The following is an 18,369-nucleotide window of genomic DNA, read 5'->3' as shown; positions in this document are numbered from 1 at the left end:
TCTTCACCTATTCTGTCTGGTGAGAGATGGCTGGTGGGGGGCAGCGGAAAGAGAAAAATAAGGCGAGATTCTAGTTTAGCGTGTTGTCATCTGTAGAATCTCTAGCAAGCACATAGTATTTTCACATATATTTGAGAGACACAGTAGTCTCTCAAAGGTTTTTTTAAAAAGTCAAAAAAAAATTTAAAAAGAAGCTTGAATTCTGTTTCACCAACAAAAGCCTGGTGCAATTCGTTGTCTTCCTGACAATGCCACCATTGGTAGAAAAACAATGCTTTTATCCTGGGTTGCTTAGTAGGCACCGTTGGAGGAAATTACTCGAAGCTGTTATTCAAACAGACCCACACATTAGCTTGAGATCACATTAGAAGGGCTCATTTTGGAAATCTAAATAATAGACCTTCCAGTGAGATCCCAAATCCCAGATTGGCACTCCCAGATTGGCCTTCAAGAACATAGACATTCATTTTCTCTTCCTAAACTGCTCACGTGAACCCTCCAATGAGGCATATGTGCGACTGCTTGTAAAAATGGAAGCCCGATACACCACGAAACTGATCCTTGGCCTTTTCAGTGGCGGATGAAGCTCAGGGTACACGGGAGGTCCATTTTCCCTCCTTCAACAAGGCAACCTCGTTCAAAGCCATTGAATCCCGACGCAAGAGTCCAGCTATTGTCAGGGTCAAAGTGCACATATTCCTCTCTTTCTCAGTCTTATAGATTACAAACAATTTTCGTTCATCATGTAACGGCAAGGTTTTTTTTTCCTGTTAACTATTACTATGTTAGCTTCCTGTTATACTATAAATACAGTCATCTCTTGTATCCCTGGCGGATTGGTTCCAGGACCCGCCCACCCCTCACCCCCGGCCAGGAAACCAAACTCCAAGGATGCTCAAGTCCCTGATATAAAATGGCATCCTGTTTGAATACAATATCCTCCTGTGCACTTTAAATCACCTCTAGATTACTCTTATATCTAATACAATGTAAATGCTATGTAAATAGTTGTTCTACTCTATTGGTTTTAATTTTAATTTTTTTATTGTTGTATTGTAATTTCGTTTGAGGTTTTTTCCCAAATATTTTCGATCCATGGTTGCTTGAATCCACGGATGCAGAACCCACAGATACAGAGGGCTGACTGTGCTTAATATACGCCAGCAATGTCACTAAGGGCTTTACAAGCATTATTGAGTTTATCCCATCTGACATCGCCGTGAGATAATTATTAATGTGTTGCAGATGAAGAAACTGAGACCCAGAGATCCTAATTACTCTGCAGACCACCTCTCTTGCAGGCCTCAATTTCCCTTGAAAGGCAAATTGTGAAACTAAAGCAATAATTAAATTTTAACATAGGAACCGACATTATGTGATTTCCCTAAACACATTAGACAAAGTGATTTGGTCCTTAAGTTTCACACTTGCCCTTTAAAATATTACTTTCCTGCAGCAGCCACATCCCACTTTCCAAACCTGCGGATAATATGAGGCCTAGGGGTATACAATGAGACGTCTTTGGAAATTCCACAAATGCCAGAACTTTTCACACAGGACATTTTGGCAAAGGTCTTTAAATCTAAACTTTCTTCGCCAGCTGCCCCCAAAGTCTAGTTTAGAAGAAGCCTATGCACATAAATTGGAGCCCTACCCAAACCAAGCCTAACTTTTATAATTTGCCTTTAAATTTACTGCAAGACCATGAAAATTAAATGCCTCTGGTACCGTCAAAGTAGCTCACTGAGAGTATAGCAGTCCTCCTCAGTTACCATTCATTCAGCAGCCTTTTTATTATCTCGAGACAGTTTCTGGATTTGGACCAAATCATTGAGACCTGTGAAAACTCAGAGGTGCAGCAGGTTTTCAGTTTATGACCTTTTCAACTCCAGAGACATTGATTTGCATCCTGATTATGACATATCAAAATGAAGTTTAGAAGCCTCATTTTGCCCTAGATTCCATTTACACCCATCCCCTCCACCCTGTCCCCCAAGCCACCATGCAATTTGGGATGATTGGCAGATGGTAGGAATAGCACAAGGCTTGTTGGACACATTGGTCTCAAGAGGCAGGGCTAAGTGTCCCTCCTGCCTGGAGTCCTCAAACATTCCCACCTCTCATCTCTCTTGTGTATTCCCAAGGACCATGAAAGCCCACAGTCCATAGATAGCATTGACCTGTGACTTTAGACCCTAGAGCAGGATCTTATGTTTCCAGAGTGACAACCAAGTCACAAAACTTCTAGAATTCTATTTATCAGAAGCTAAACAGTATCCCAGTCTGCTTTTTTCTACAGACGATGGAATGCTGGCCAGCTTTATTTCCTGACATAAACTTAGAGGGTCAGCTCCTTTGCTTCCCAGCCTGGTGACCTTGAGTAGGTGTCTTAACCTTTCTGCACCTTAGTTTCCATATTAGGAAACAGTTTGAATAATATCAACTTTAGACAATTCTGAGAATTTAACCTGATAATGATTTTAAATTGCTTCACCCACTGCCTGGCACAGAAAGGTTCTACATTCACAGGTGACATTTATCTGCTTTCCGTGTATGGTTATCAATTTTAATTTTAATCACCACAACATGTCTTTAAGTGGTTATTATAATATTTATCATACATATGTGGGCCCAAAATACAAATTTAAGTTACATGTGTAAATGTTACTCAGCTGGTAAGTGGGGAGCTTGAATTTGAACATGTGTCTCTTTGACTTTAAAGCCCAGAAAGTTTAAATCGTCATACCATGTTGCCATACTAATAAATGACTGCTAAAAAGGGCTTTGCAAAAACTAACAAAGTACTGAGGAGGAAATTGTGAAGGGCCATGAACTTAACTTGCAACTAAAATAAAGTTAATTCTCTACTGTTTGTTTCTGCAGAATTCTCCAAGAAGCACTTCGTAAAAGGGCTGTCTAAATGTATGCTCCCCGAAGTAGATTGGTATTCCACCAACATATCCTTTCCCTACTGGTGCACTCGCTGGCCGAACCACTGCTAAGGGCTTGCACCTGTGATCATTGCAGAAGCCTTGTCCATGGCCGATGGAAGCCACCTCCCCTGAGACAGGACTACTAACAGGTACATTAGAGTTCACCAGAGAAACAAAATCAACAGAATGCGCATACATGCGTGCTTCGTGTGTGTATGTGTGTGTGTGCATATGTGTGTTTGCATGTGTGTATAAAGAGATTTATTATAAGGAATTGGGTCGCACGGTTGCAAATTATGGAGACTGGCAAGTCTAAATCTTCGGTGTAGGCCAGCAGGAGACCCAGGAGAGCTGATGGTGCAGATGAAGTCCAAGTGCAGTCTGCAGGAGAATTCCTTCTTGTTCGGGGAGGCCAGTATTTTTGTTCTATTTAGGTATTCAACTGATTGAATGAGGCCCACTCCAATTATGGGAAGCAATTTGCTTTGCTCAAAGTCCACCAATTTAAATATAAATTTCATCCAAAAATATCCTCCAAGTTGGCACATAAAATTAGTCATCACAGGAGGTTCCAAGCCCCTCCCCATTCAGTTGGCCAATGACTAACTAAGACAAGATTCAAATGGCCTGGACAGAACAAGTCAGTGGTGTGGTTTAGGTTCCAAATTCCTCCCATATTTATGGTTCAGATGGAGGGTAGACTTTACATGCAATTATGTCTTTGCTTGGCCTCTTCCCCTTCCCTGTTCTGCTTCTGTCTCTCTCTCTCTCTGTCACACGTTTGTCACTAGGAGCCGTCCCTCAACAATCAATACACCATGACTAAATCCCTGCCTCAGGCTCTGCTTCCAAGGGAACCTATCCAGGACACTCCCTATTATCTCCTGACTGGCTCCGGGGCCACACTGTACTTCACACTTATTCACCTCCTCAACCACAAGGCTATCTGTGTTTGCCTCACCCAACATGTTCTCCTAGTATAAATTATGTTGTAATAAATTATGCTATTCTGACTCCAGTTTCAACTCTGTTTGAAAAATTGCTCTTATTCGCTCGATCCCTGCTGACTCACAGAGCCTTCATCGGACCATGGGGCTCCGAGAGTCCAATCTGAAAACCAATGCTTTAAGGAAATACTTACTTTGAAATTTCCATCATAGTTTTACTGAAATTGCATTTACAATGACTAACAGTTACCTTGACCTTCATTCTAATGCTGTATTTGAGATCCAGGATGCAAAATGCCTTTCAGTATAAAGTACTTTATAGTAAGATATTTGTCTTAGTCCTTTTAGTGTTGCTATAACAGAATAACTGAAACTGGGGAGTTTATAAAGAAAAGAGGTTTATGTGGCTCATGATTCTGGTGGCTGGAAAGTTCAAGATTGGGCAGCTGCATCTGGTGAAGGCCTCAGGCTGCTTCAACTCATGGAGGAAAGTGAAAGGGGAGTGGGCATGTGCAAAGAGATCTCATGGTGAGAGAGGAAGCAGCAGAGGAAAACTGAGGAAGACAGACTTTTTAGCAACTCACTCTCACAGGAACTAATCTATTCCTGAGAGAGCAAGAACCCAGCCCTGAGAAAGGGCATTCATCTACTCATGAGGGATCCACCCCCACGATCAAAACACCTCCCAGTAGGCCCTACCTCTCAACATTGCCACATTGGGGATCAAATTTCAACATGCGTTTTGGGAGGGACAAATCATATCCAAACCATAGCAATACTCAGGCAGTTTTTTAACTCCTCTTGAAAGGGGTTAATAAGAAATCACCACAAGTAAGAAACTTACCATATGTCAAATGCCATTCCAATGTTTTAGATTGCTAAGTTATATTCTCTGACTTGTATCTCTCAACTATAATAACCCCCAACATGGAAGTGCCAGGTTACTATCATCAAATACCTTAATATGACATTTAAATCCTTCCATATGTTGAGCTCAACAACTTTATTAGCTTTATCTGACAATTCATCCCTCCATGCAAGGCTGGAAAATAGATTTCATGTCATCTTGGGCCAATTGCAAGTGCCTCCATGAAGCATTACGTGGAGAAGCAATCTAAGGACATCTTTAAGCCCAACTGGAAAGAGTGCTGTGATCAACTAGTAATATCTGCCACAGGTGCAAGAGTCGCGAGTGGTGTATTATTAGACTCTTCTTCCCAAGCAACAGAAACAGAACTCAAACTAGCTTAAGAGAGAGAAATGGAGGACCAGGGGATAATGGCTCATATTACTGAGAAGTCCATGGTGAAGCCAACAAAGATAATATCACCAGATTTGCCTATGTGTATTCCTCCTCCCTTTTCTCTCTCTGTCTCTTGGCTCAGCCTCACTCTGTTGGGCTTATCCTCTTCTCCTATATATAAGCACTGGGGATGGGGCAATGGAGAGAGAGTTGTGCCATGGACCAAATATCTTCAACTTACGATATCCCAGTTTCAGACACCGAGGGTGATTTCTTAACATCCCTCTACATATTCAATTCCAGAGAAGGACTCTGTTTGACCCTTCTTTGGTCATATGACTACCACTTGGGCCAGTTGTTGAGGCCAGAGGGGAAGAACAGTGTGACTGGCAGTTCAAATAGGATTGGGTAAAGCCATAACCAAAAGCAAAGGGTGTGCTGTTATCTTTAGGAGGGGTGAAAAGATAAAATCAACAGATGTCCACTATAGGTAGCATGCATATCATAGACTCCTATTCCTACTCCAGACATTGAAAGAATTAAACACACCACACTTTCCTCTATTAATCTCAACCTCTATTAAATATCCTTCTCTATTCTTCCCTAACTTTTGACATTCTATTAACCATCATCCTAGGCTATCTACAATCCTACTCTCCACCACCAAATAAAGAAATCATATTTCCTTCCTTTGATCTCTCATAGCAGTTTGTTGATCCCTCTGTTCAGCATTAAGTTATCTGACTTTCTATTATAGTTACTATATCATTTAAGAATATTTCTGGCAGCAAATGATTTCTTTTTCTAGTAGAGTAAGCAGAAAGGGCTTATGCTCCTGAAAAGTAAAAGAGTAATTCTGGCTTCTGGTGCTCAGAAATATCACCAAAATCCAATTCACTCTATTTCAGCTCTTGACTCATCCTGGCTTACTTTGATGAGCTAACTTCATTAACAGACAGGCTGTCTCGCCATGGTGGCCAGATGACTATAGCAGATCTTGCCTTCATGTCCTCTCAGCTTCGTGTCCAGGAGAGGAATAAGAGTGTCTCTCCTGCAAAGCTAGAACTAAAGTCATAGGTTCAACTTTCATTGGTCAGAATTATGATATATGCTCATTAACCAATCACTGTGCTTGAGTTAGGAGGCTCTACTTAGGAGCTGAGCTAATTAGAGCAAGACCCTGGATCTGAAAATGATTCCAACCCCTTCTAGCTATATGAGCTGAGAGTGGGGGAGAGCTTGTGCATCTGGAGAAAATCCAGGCTGTTCAACAGATGAGATGGATATCGGGCAACTGAGAAACGACAATGTCCACCGCATTCGTCTCTATCCCAAGGTTTCTATACTAGGATCAACAATACTCTAGGGACCCCAGAAAATTTTTTTCTTAGGAAAGGGAAATATCAAGAAGCTGAAAATTTGGGGCTATTGGCCTCTCTCCATTATTTCAACACAAGTTTCTCCCCCTTTACTGTTCTATATATCTGGCTTGTTTGTAATCTTTTCTTTAAAAAATCATTGTTTAGCTTAGAAAAATTTAAATCATTGTAGCTGACTGTAAGGCCATTGAAGGCAGTCACCTATGCTTAATTTTGGACTTATATGTAATTTTAACTTTCTTCAGGCAGTATTTTTTTTTTTTGAGACAAAGTCTCACTCTTTTGCCCAGGCTAGAGTGCCATGGCGTCAGCCTAGCTCACAGCAACCTCAAACTCCTGGGCTCAAGCAATCCTACTGCCTCAGCCTCCCGAGTAGCTGGGACTACAGGCATGCGCCACCATGCCCGGCTAATTTTTTCTATATATTTTTAGTTGTCCGATTAATTTCTTTCTATTTTTAGTAGAGACGGGGTCTCGCTCTTGCTCAGGCTGGTTTCGAACTCCTGAGCTCAAACAATCCACCCGCCTTGGCCTCCCGGAGAGCTAGGATTACAGGCGTGAGCCACTGCGCCCAGCCCAGGCAGTATTTTTGAAACGTTCTTTTCCCAATCTCCTCCTCCTTTTTAACTTTGATTCTGTATTTTAATCTTTGCTATACTTTATACATTGGATCAGTTATATTATGTATTATAGAGGATTTAAAAATAGGCCATGCTAAATTATTCTTTTTTAAAGGGCAGATAAAAACAAGTTAAAAGACACATTTGTACACAATTAGTGTGACACAGACACAATTAATCTGAAAATGATCGGATTCTACTTGTCTTCCTTTTCCACTATCATTAGTTAGTTGAAAGAGGGTTAACACCAGCCTGCTTCTCAAATTTTTTGTAATGCACAATAGATAAATGAGAAAAAAAAAAGAGAAACTGAAGAAGGTTTAGCTGAAAGGCTGTAACGATCTATTTCACAGAGACTCACAGGTCATATTGGGTATCCCTAGAATTGTTGAACAACACTGGCAGAATTCTAAAATGGCCACCCCGGATTCCCAGTTCCTGGTTATTCAATCAAACATTAATCTAGGTACTGCTATGTAGGGACTTCTCAGGTATATTAAGGTTACTGATCAGTTGACCTAAATATAGGGAGATTATTTGGGTGTACTTATGTAATCATCTGAGCCCTTTAAAAGCAGAGCATTTTCTCTGGTTGATAGTAGAAGATGTCAGAGAGATTTGAAGCTTCAAAAGGACTCAATGTGCTGTTGCTGACTTAAAGATGGAGAGAAGCCCATGAAAAGGAATGTGGGCAGCCCTAAGGAGCTCTAGGAGCTGAGAGCAGCCCTCAGCCAACAGCCAGCAAGGAAATAGGAACCTCAGCATGGCCTGGATCTTGCCAACAACCTGGATGAGCTGAAGCAAATTCCTCCCCAGAACCTCCAGGTAAGATCGTAGCCAGATAAACACCCTAACTTTGGCTTTGTGAGACCCTAAAAGGAGAACCCAACCAAACCTTCCCAGACTTCTGACCTGCATAACTGTGAGGCCATTGGTATTGTTTTAAGCCACTAAATTCGTAGTAATTTGTTACACAGCAATAGAAAACTAATATAACATTTTTATCCTAAGATTTCCTCTTGACAGTAGGGCAAAGAATTTATGACTAAGACCCCAAAGGCAAATATCCCAGCAACAAAAAACAAATAAATGGGACTTAGTTAAACTAAAAAGCTTCTGCATAGCAAAGGAAATAATCAACGGAGTGAACAGACAATCTATAGAATGGGAGAAAATATTAGCAAACTATACATCTAGCAAAGGACTGATATCCAGAATCTACAAAGAACTCAAACAAATAAGCAAGAAAAATACAAACAGCCCCATCAAAAAGTGGGCAAAAGACCTCAACCCAGAAGTTTCTCAAAAGAATATAGATGAATGAACAAAAAAACATATGAAAAAATGCTCAACATCACTAATCATCAGGGAAATGCAAGTTAAAACCACAATACTAACTTATCCCTATCAGAATGGCCATTTTTAAAAAGAAAAAAAAGAACAATAGATGCTGGCATGGATGCAAAGAGAAATTATATACTGTTGGTGGGACTGCAAAGTAGTACAATCTCTATCAAAAACAGTATGAAGAGTCCTCAAATAAATAAATGTAGATCTACCATTTAATCTGGCAATCCCACTACTGTATATTTACCCAAAGCAAATGAAGTCATCTTATCAAAAAGACACCTGCACGTGAATGTTTATCACAGCACAATTCACAACTGCAAAGATGTGGAATCAACCTAAGTGCCCCTCAGTTCATGAGTGGATAAAGGGAATATGGTATATATGTCCCATGGAGTACTACTCAGCTATAAAAAGGAATGAAATAATGCCATTTTCAGTAATGTGGAGGGAACTGGAGACCATTACCCTAAGTACCTCAAGAATGGAAATCCAAACACCATATGTTCTCACTAATAAGTGGAGGCTACTAGACGGGTACACACAGGCACAAAGTGATATAAAGGACGTGAGAAACCAAGGGGGAGGCAGGCAAGAGGGTGGGTGTGGGATAAAAATCTACCTATTGGGTACAGTGAACACTATTGTAGTGATGGCCACACCAAAAGCCCTGACTTAAGCATTATACAAGATATCCATGTAATAAAAACACTTGTTTCCCTTAATGTAAATAAATAAATAAAGCTATATTACTAAGATTGTTGCTGTAGACAATGTCAGGACCTTTGAAAACCATGCAGAACGCTTCTCAAGTTTGTCTACTTAAAGCCTATTGGCTTCCATCCTCTCATCAGTCAGAGGTTGCCCCCTGGGGTATTAGGTACCTGGGCACTTCTACTTTATAATTCCAGGTCCTGACACTTCAAAGAAAGCCTTCTGCCGACGAGCTGAGAGGCGCAGCTCACACTCTCAGCGTGTCGGAACTGTTCCCTGTCTAGGCAACAGAATGAGGGGCTGTGATGAAAGGCCCCCAAAACATCTGCTACACCTTCTTTGCAAAGCTTTCCCTTATTGCCTCCAAGAGAGAAGTGCTCCCAGAGTCCTCTGTGCTTAGCCCTATTGCAACACTTACTCTAGCTGACTTTAATTGCCTATTTCCTGCACTAGGTTCTAAACTCCTGGAGGACATGCCCTGCTAGTAGAGCCTATGCTAGAATTCCTCACATTGGTTAAATGAATCAATCCTCAACACTTATCCTAAGCCGCTCCATGGTACTAAACATCCAACTCCACATATTTCAAACACAGTTAAAAAGATACCAACTAGTTAATCTAAAGTGTAAGATCTACGGCCCTAACTGTCAAATATATAACCAAATACTTTTGACTCAATTTGAAATACTACGGTAACGTTGTTTTCTTTCTGGCCTTTGTAATTTAAGAAGTCCTAAGTAAAGGAGACAGAGAAAGCAAAATCCTCAGGCTGAAGGAATTTAAAATTCACTGCTCAATACATCTTTATTATATTTTTTCAATCTTTGTTCCTATAAACTCAATCAATAAAAGTTACCTTTAAAATAATTTAAGCAAGTGGCTATATTTTTTTCTATTCTGGACTTATTCAAATTAATTTGAAAGATTTTTTTTGTGTGTGCATTCTCCTCTTGTTTGCTTGATGTACTCTGACATAAATTCAATACAAATGTGGGTGTCTGTTCAGAGGGACAGCCTAGAAATGTTAATTGGTCGATCAAAATAACAGCCTCATCCTAATTCTAGGCAGCTCTCATCCCTAAAAGAATCATGTTCCCAAATTCCTATAAATTTAAAAATAGAATTCCAGTGCCTTTGATTGAGTGTGCCAGTTTGTATTATTTTTCCATTTTATAAAACTATGGTTGGAAAAAATGTGCATTACACACAAAAATGTGTAAAACACAACGCATAAGTAATCTTTACAATTAACTCAAAATTATCACATAGCTGCTGGCTTTTCATAAAGTTAGGTGTTCCGTTCAATGGCTATTTGTTGAGCACTTACCATGTGCCTGGCACTGTGCTAATAGCTATGTTTACTATTAAGCATGAAGAGCCATCCTGCCATTTCAAACTCCATCAGTCCACGGTGTTTTAATGTCTGACAATCAAACTTTCTCGGAAAGTCAAGTTGGTTTCATTTAGCAAAGCTAACCAATATCCCTCTAATTAGGCATACACCTAAAATAAGAATTTTTTTCCCTGCAAAGATGTTTGCCATCTGTTAAAACTGATAGTCACTACAATTTTAAGCAATGTCTATACTTAGCTTTACATTTCATTCTTACCTAGTCTTTTCTTTGCCCAGCAGTATTTTACTTCCTCCTGTGTATGTGTGTGTGTTATACATAACATAAAATTTACAATTGTAAGTGTACAATTCAGTGGCATTAAGTCGCTTCACAATGTTGTGGGATCATCACCACTATTTCCAGAAATTTTTCATCATCCCAAACAGAAACTCTGTGCCCCCATTAAATAATAACTTCCCATTCCCCCGCTCTCCCCCAGACCCTGATAATCTCTCTCCTATTTTCCATGTCTATGAATTTGCCTAGTCTAAGGACCTCATATAAGTGGAATCATACAGTATTTGTTCTTTGGATTATTTCATTTATGATAATGTTTTCAAGGTTCATCTATGCTGTAGCATATATCAGAATTTTATTCCTTGTTTTGGCTGCATAATATTTCCTTGTATGTATATACCACATTTGTTTATCCATTCTTCTGTTGATAGACACTTGGGTTGTTTCCATCTTTTGGCTATTGTGAATAACATTGCTATTAACATTGTTTACAACTACCTATTGAGTCCCTGCTTTAAATTCCTTAGGGTATATACCTAGGAGTAGAATTGTCAGACCATATAGTAATTCTATGTTTAACTTTTTGAGAAATTGCCAAACTGTTTTCCACAGCAGCTGCACAATGTTACATTCCCACCAGTGGTGCATAAGAGTTCTAATTTCTCTACATCCTTGCCAATAATTGTTATTTTCTTCTTTTTTTTTAACAATAGCCAGTCTAATAGGTGTGAAGTAGTATCTCATTGTGATGTTGATTTGCATTTCCCCAATGGCTAATAATGTTGAGCATCTTTTCATATGCTTATCGGCCATCTGTATATCTTGCACGGAGAAATATCTATTGAAGTTCTTTGCCCATTTTTGAATTGGATTATTTATTTTCATTGTTGTTGAGTTGGGTTTGGCATTAGACAAACATGATTAAAATCCGATTTCACCATTTATTAATATAATACAAACCTGTGGAGTCTACTTCAAATTCCTGAGTCTCAGTTTCTTTATTTGTAAAATGAGGACATTAATAAACCACTTCATGGTATTGCTGTGAGAAGTAAATGAGATAATGATGTGGAATCACAGTAGAATGTGTGGCATATGGTCAGGACTCAGCAAACGTAGTTATATTCTGAAAATATTAGCTATTTGTTCTTAGCTCTCTGGTTATATTTGCACAGAGTGAAGCAAGATGATCACTCATCGGAACTGGTTGCTTAATACCAAGATACTGAAGGTGGCCTGTAATATCCTTTCATCTTAAAGAAAATTGATAAAAAAGAAAACTAAAGTTAGAGGCCAGTTCCCAGTCTCTCAATCACTTAAGCAACAAAAAGGAAAATCTGAATAGGACAATAAATAAATAATGTGTTAAAATTATTTAAAAGCTTATAAACACTTGATTTGATACCTAATGCGGAGCACTCATAGCTGTTTTTATTTTATTTAATTTCCCTCATTCACATCAGGACAAACTTATTGGCAAAAACACCAAAGAAAACTTTATATTGTCTTCCTAATATTCCTCTTATTGACACTCATGAAAGAGAAATATTCCATAGAGTACGAAAGCTCATATAAAAGGACCACTAAAATTCTATTTTTTTCTTACAATTAAGAAAACTGAAATAAATGTGGATTCAAGAAAACAATTCTAGGAGTGAGAAGCCATCTAATGGGCAGACAAAGAATGATTTCTAATGCAAATCATATCCAAAGGGTGAAGAACATGGATTTCAACCAAATCTTCCTATTACAAGTTAAAATCACCACCCCGAAGGACCTAATTGAATAAGTAGCTATTTTCACCAACAAAGTTAGGGATAATTAATAGAAAGATAATGCTACCTTCTGGCTAAATGGGAGGTTTAGAACATTTCACTATTCTCTCAACAGAGCGTGGAGAACTTTGAAGGGACATTAGACCAAGAAGATTCCACATTGGTCTCATCCATTGTTCAAAGACTAAGAGTAGGCCGGGCGCGGTGGCTCACGCCTGTAATCCTAGCTCTCTGGGAGGCCAAGGCGGGCGGATTGTTTGAGCTCAGGAGTTCGAAACCAGCCTGAGCAAGAGCGAGACCCCGTCTCTACTAAAAATAGAAAGAAATTAATTGGACAACTAAAAACATATAGAAAAAACTAGCCGGGCATGGTGGCGCATGCCTGTAGTCCCAGCTACTCGGGAGGCTGAGGCAGTAGGATTGCTTGAGCCCAGGAGTTTGAGGTTGCTGTGAGCTAAGACCACGCCACGGCACTCTAGCCTGGGCAACACAGTGAGACTCTGTCTCAAAAAAAAAAAAAAAGACTAAGAGTAATAGCATTAAAAAAAATTCTCAAATTATTATTATTATTGTTGTTGTTATTATCTGAGAGAGGGTTCTCTCTGTCACCCAGGCGGTATGATCATAGCTCACTACGGCCTCGAACTCCTGGGCTCAGGTGGTCCTCCTGCCACAGCCTCCTGAGTAGCTAGGATAGCAGGTACCCGCCACCACACCCAGTTAGTTTTCCTTGTTTTTTGTAGATATGGGAACTCACTATGTCACCCAGTCTGGTCTCAAACTCCTGGCCTCAAGCAATCCTCCCACCATGCCTGGAGAAATTCTCAAAATTTTATATGGCATCTAACTAAAGAGAAAAGAATTTACTCTTACTGTGTTATGTGTTTGGCTGGAAAGAAGGATAGACTAAAGGTAATATCACCTGGTAAAAGCCAATGAATTGGGCAATGAAATTATTTATTTTCAAATCCAGTCTATGACTCGATTCTCACTATCTCATGTTGTGTTGCGGAAGGAGACAGGATTCATTTAAAAATTTTAAAGGAACTTGCAATATAGTATAATGGTTTGGCTCATGACCATAGGAGTCAGATGGTCCAAATACCAGATCTACTAGTCACCTGGAGCAAGTGACTTATCCTTTCTAAGAGCAAATTTCTCATCTGTCACATCGACTTAAAAATGGTGCCTGCTTCAATGCAGTGGTCAAGGCGTGGAAGCACTCAGAAGCATGGCTTGCAAGGCCCTATATATTTTAGCTCTTACTACTAGCATTATTGCCAATGAGGAAACTCCACTATGTGGATCATATTTGAACTTACATTTTTTTTTACCTCTGGAAAAACATTAGGCACATCTTATTTTGAATATTCCTAAAGAATGGGAATGAAACTATCTGGAGAGGCTTCATTCTCCATTAAAAAATAACTGTCACAGTTTTTGCTGTCTTTAGCACAAAGAGTATATGCCACACAACCCAAATGAATGACTTCCACCAAAATATCCCATTAAATGTTTCATTTTGCCTCTCGATTTCTCAAATTTAGAGTTGTTTCTTTTTCAGCTAGTGTGTAACCAAGCATTTCCTGGGCATGGATGTGACATAACTCTGTGGCACAGACAGGAATTTGCCATCTACCCACAAACCTTTTGCCAAGACAAGAGTCTCTCAGCCACAAATCCTCCCGGTTAGTTCATCATTCTGGCTGCAAATACGTAACAAAGGTCTTGGGAACATATCTCCTGCTCAAAGTAAAGGACTTAAAGCAAACACTGCATATTCAAAGGTGCCCAAGGCAGGTTATTCCCACAGAGAGAGCAAAGCCTCAACTGCTGATTCTTCTTTCTGTCAAACAATAACTTTAGGTGTTTTTTAGATGTTCTAAACTAAAACTAAAAAAAAAAAAAAAAAGGCAAACTCCAATGAGTGAAGCAGTAAAGCATTAAATGGTTTTTAACTGAAAATGCAAAGCCATTCACATTTGCCCTAATACTTACTACCTATGTAGATGTTGCAAAGGCCTTTTAAATCCTGTCTATTTCAACACTACCCCTAAAAGAAAATGGCTTTGAGATGTCTTCTGTATCCTTAGCTGGGGCCTGAAAAGAAATCACCGCATTACCTTGCATTTGCTCTTAGAGTCATTAGCCTCAGACAGCACCATCATTTAAGAAATTTATCATCAGTGCTGTCCTTTGCACAATGTATTAGTGCAATACATTATAGGAGCACCTCACTCTGATGATGTATGGCTCCACAGATGGCAACATCTGGGGATGAATGGGTCTAAGAATAGATTTGGTGTAAGAGAATAAATGTATAGATCCACCTTGGTAGCATTATTCCGAAATAAACCAATATTTGTTGCTCTCAACCTACTCCTCCAACACTCATAACAAGCTTTACAACTTCTGTGATTTAAGAAAACAATTCTTCCTGACATTAAATTGATTTTTGATGACAAAGAGGGAAGGTTTCTAAAATTAGTGGGTTGGTACATTGAGAGATAACCTTGCACAAGCTTGATGATAAATTTCAGTCATGGCTTTCAAGAAAACTCTAATTTAGTCCACCTCTGGCTCACTTAAATTTTTTAGTAGATTCTCCAAAGGAGAGAAAAGAGATTAACGTCCAATGTCTCCAAGGGTATTAGAACAAAAATTGAGCCACAATTAATTAGCCTATACCAAATTTTAGCTTTCTACATGGCTGATGATACATTTTTTCCGAAGCTCGATTCTCCCATTTCCATTTTTCAAAGTCCAGAATCCTGCCCTCTCCATTACTTTGTCTAAATAGGACGCAAATATTTTAGCTAACTACTGAGATAAATCATTATGAACGTTCAACCTCTAAGAAAATTATAGCAAATGAAAATGCCTCAATGGCCTGATTCATGTACAGCAGAGTAATCTGCAGGGTCACAGATGATTTTGTTAAAATAGGTTTGGAGCACCCGTTTTACAAACTTTCAGGACAGTTTGAGAACTTGCCCTATCCTCTCATTTTAAACACTGTGCCTCCAGGAGTCAGTGTTACAGTGATGCCCCAATCCAACTTGCTGCCCTCTGCCACCACCCAAGGATGCTTCTCTAACTGGAGTTAGCCAATATTCTTTCAGACAAAAAGAAAAGACTGATAGGATAAAATGCCATTCATGTACAATTCCACGATTATGTCCAATTAATACATGTCCTCCAAGTGTGCTGACATTGTCAACACGTTGGAAATCTCAGTGTGGTGACCTCAGAGGGTATCAGCTCCTTTAACTTTGTGCTCACCAACATGAATCTCTAAAGAGATTTAGAGCTTCCCTCAGCAACTCTCAGGCCACCATAAAATCATATTATATGATTTTAACAAATAAACTATTCTCCTCCCACAGGATGTTGTGGACAGAGAAAAAATTCTAGTCTAGACCACTGGTCTGTGGTGACGAGGGACTTGATATGTCTTCAATATTCCTGCAGTATGTCATCTTTTAGACCCTGGCAAAGCAATACCCTCTGTTCTTTGTGAAAGCTTTACTAACCACCAGGAAATCTTAATTTCAGTGGGAAAGAAACATAGAAAGAAAGAGACACAGACAAGTCAGAAAGACTGAAAGAGAGCGAGAGGCAGAAGGGAGGAAGGAATGAAAAAGAAATGGGTAACAGAAATTGCTGAGCTGCAGATTGTTTTATATTCCATTAGCTAACAACCACCTTAAATCAGAAACACTGGTCCTTGAAATCAGAAATCCTATTCTCAGAAGTTAAAACAACATATTCAATGCTAGCAGAGCAGCAGTAAATACCATCTTCCAGTGACATTATTTCCTTTCATGAAATAAATATAGCACCTTAGCAAAATAAAATACTTAGGTAAGGAATATTGTGTCATTGAAAAAAATTTTAAATTATTTCCTCCTTTTATACTTTTATAATTACCAAACTTTCACTGCTTGTCATTTCCACTGCAGTTGGCCCTTGAACAACATGGGTCTGAACTGTGCAGGTCCACTTACATGTGCATTTCCTTCCGTCTCTGCCACCCCTGAGACAGCAAAACTAGTCCTTCCTCTTCCTCCTCCTCCTCCTCTTCGGTCTACCCAATGTGAAGATGAAGACTTTTAAGATCATCCACATCCATGTAATGAATGGTAAATATATTTTTCTTCCTTTTGTTGATCTGAATAACATTTCCTATTCTGTGGCTTGCTTTATCATAAGAATACAGTATGTAATACATATAAAAAATATGTGTTAATCAATTGTTTATGTTATCGGTAAGGCTTCCAGTTAACAAAAGGCTATTAGCAGCTAAGTTTGGGGAGAGTCAAAGGTTATATGTGAATTTTCAACTGCATGGAGATCGGCGCCCCTAACCCCTGCATTGTTTGAGGGTCAACCGCGTATTAGTTTCTTCCCTTTACTGTTTCCTATTTTCTCTTCTAACTTCTTTCTGAGAATAGGATCTCTGATTTAAGGTGGTTGTTAGCTAATTAAATATAAAACAACTAGAGGCTCAGCATTAACATAAAACTACTGTATTTATTCGAAGATAACTTTTCCTCTAGATTCTTTAAAGCAACAATGTGCCTCAAAACTTTACTATGTCCACCAACCTTCAAATATTCTGGAGTTTAGCTGAGTTCATTATAAAATAACACATCTTTTGTGCCTACGTAGATGTTAGCCCATTGTGGTGTCTATGGGAAGTTTTAGGCCTCTTCCAGTTCCATCTTCCCCACTTTTCACCAAGAATGGGACAAGCTCATGACCTCGACAGTCATCTTTCTCTCACCTCTTCCCACAGTTGACTAAATAGACACAAGGAGTCAAATATTCTTGAATTTTCTGCCTCTCTCACTTCTTTTCCTCTGTATCTTTCATTTCCATTAATGTTAAGATCCAATGTTTGCATAAAGTGGGGCAAACAGATTTTTGGTACAGGCTGTCATCCCTAAAAAACAAAACAAAAGCCTTCCACTGGAACCAACCTACATGACAGAGTTCTACATTGAGTGGTCAAAGCCCCAGTGAACAAAAGAAAAGTCTGATGCTTTCCTTTGCTTCCCCACGTATGTATCTTTCAGGGACCTTGTGAAGAACAACTGAGATTAGGGTAAAGCAAAATTAACTGGGAGGGCAAAACAGTGTGGTAGCTACGAGGGATCTCCTGGCATCAGAGGCTCTTCTCGCTAGTTCTGTACCTTTGAGCAAACAGCTTACTCCCTCCAACTCTCCATTCTTTTGGTGGTATGTAATATTAATAACTTGATAAATATCAGCTAATTCTACAATTATTCTTGAGATGCTAGCCTAATACCATGTATTAGCTTCTATTCCAATCAGAAAGTATATGTCTGCCTAATTTTTAATTTAAGGCAACTAGAAGATGTCAATTTGTGAAAAAACAAATAAACAAAACCCCCAAAAAACCCAAAGAGAATAAATCACAAAATATAACAACAAACTAGAGTGCTTTTCCCATGGTATGTCAGTGAAAACCAGGAAAATCATGCGTTGTTTCCATTAATCAGATACTCGTTTGATAGTAAGCACCTTACTATATGTTTAGACTTGTACCAGTCACTGCAGGAATACAAAAGAGATGTGAGACATTGTTCTTTGGGTCAAAGGACTGCTAATCTAGCTGAAGAGATGAAACAGACATAGAATCATTAGAGCACAATCCCAGATGGAATTGTGTAGCCCTGTTAGTGGTTGAGGCAGATGTGAACAGACCAGCGTGGGTGATAATGGTTGGAAGAAGATAGGAAGGAGTTGCTGCACCA

The sequence above is a fragment of the Propithecus coquereli genome, unplaced genomic scaffold (assembly GCF_000956105.1).
Source record: "Propithecus coquereli isolate 6110/MARCELLA unplaced genomic scaffold, Pcoq_1.0 Scaffold486, whole genome shotgun sequence".
Lineage (NCBI taxonomy): Eukaryota > Metazoa > Chordata > Mammalia > Primates > Indriidae > Propithecus > Propithecus coquereli.
The sequence above is the reverse complement of the archived record's forward strand: the minus strand, read 5'-3'. Positions refer to the sequence as shown.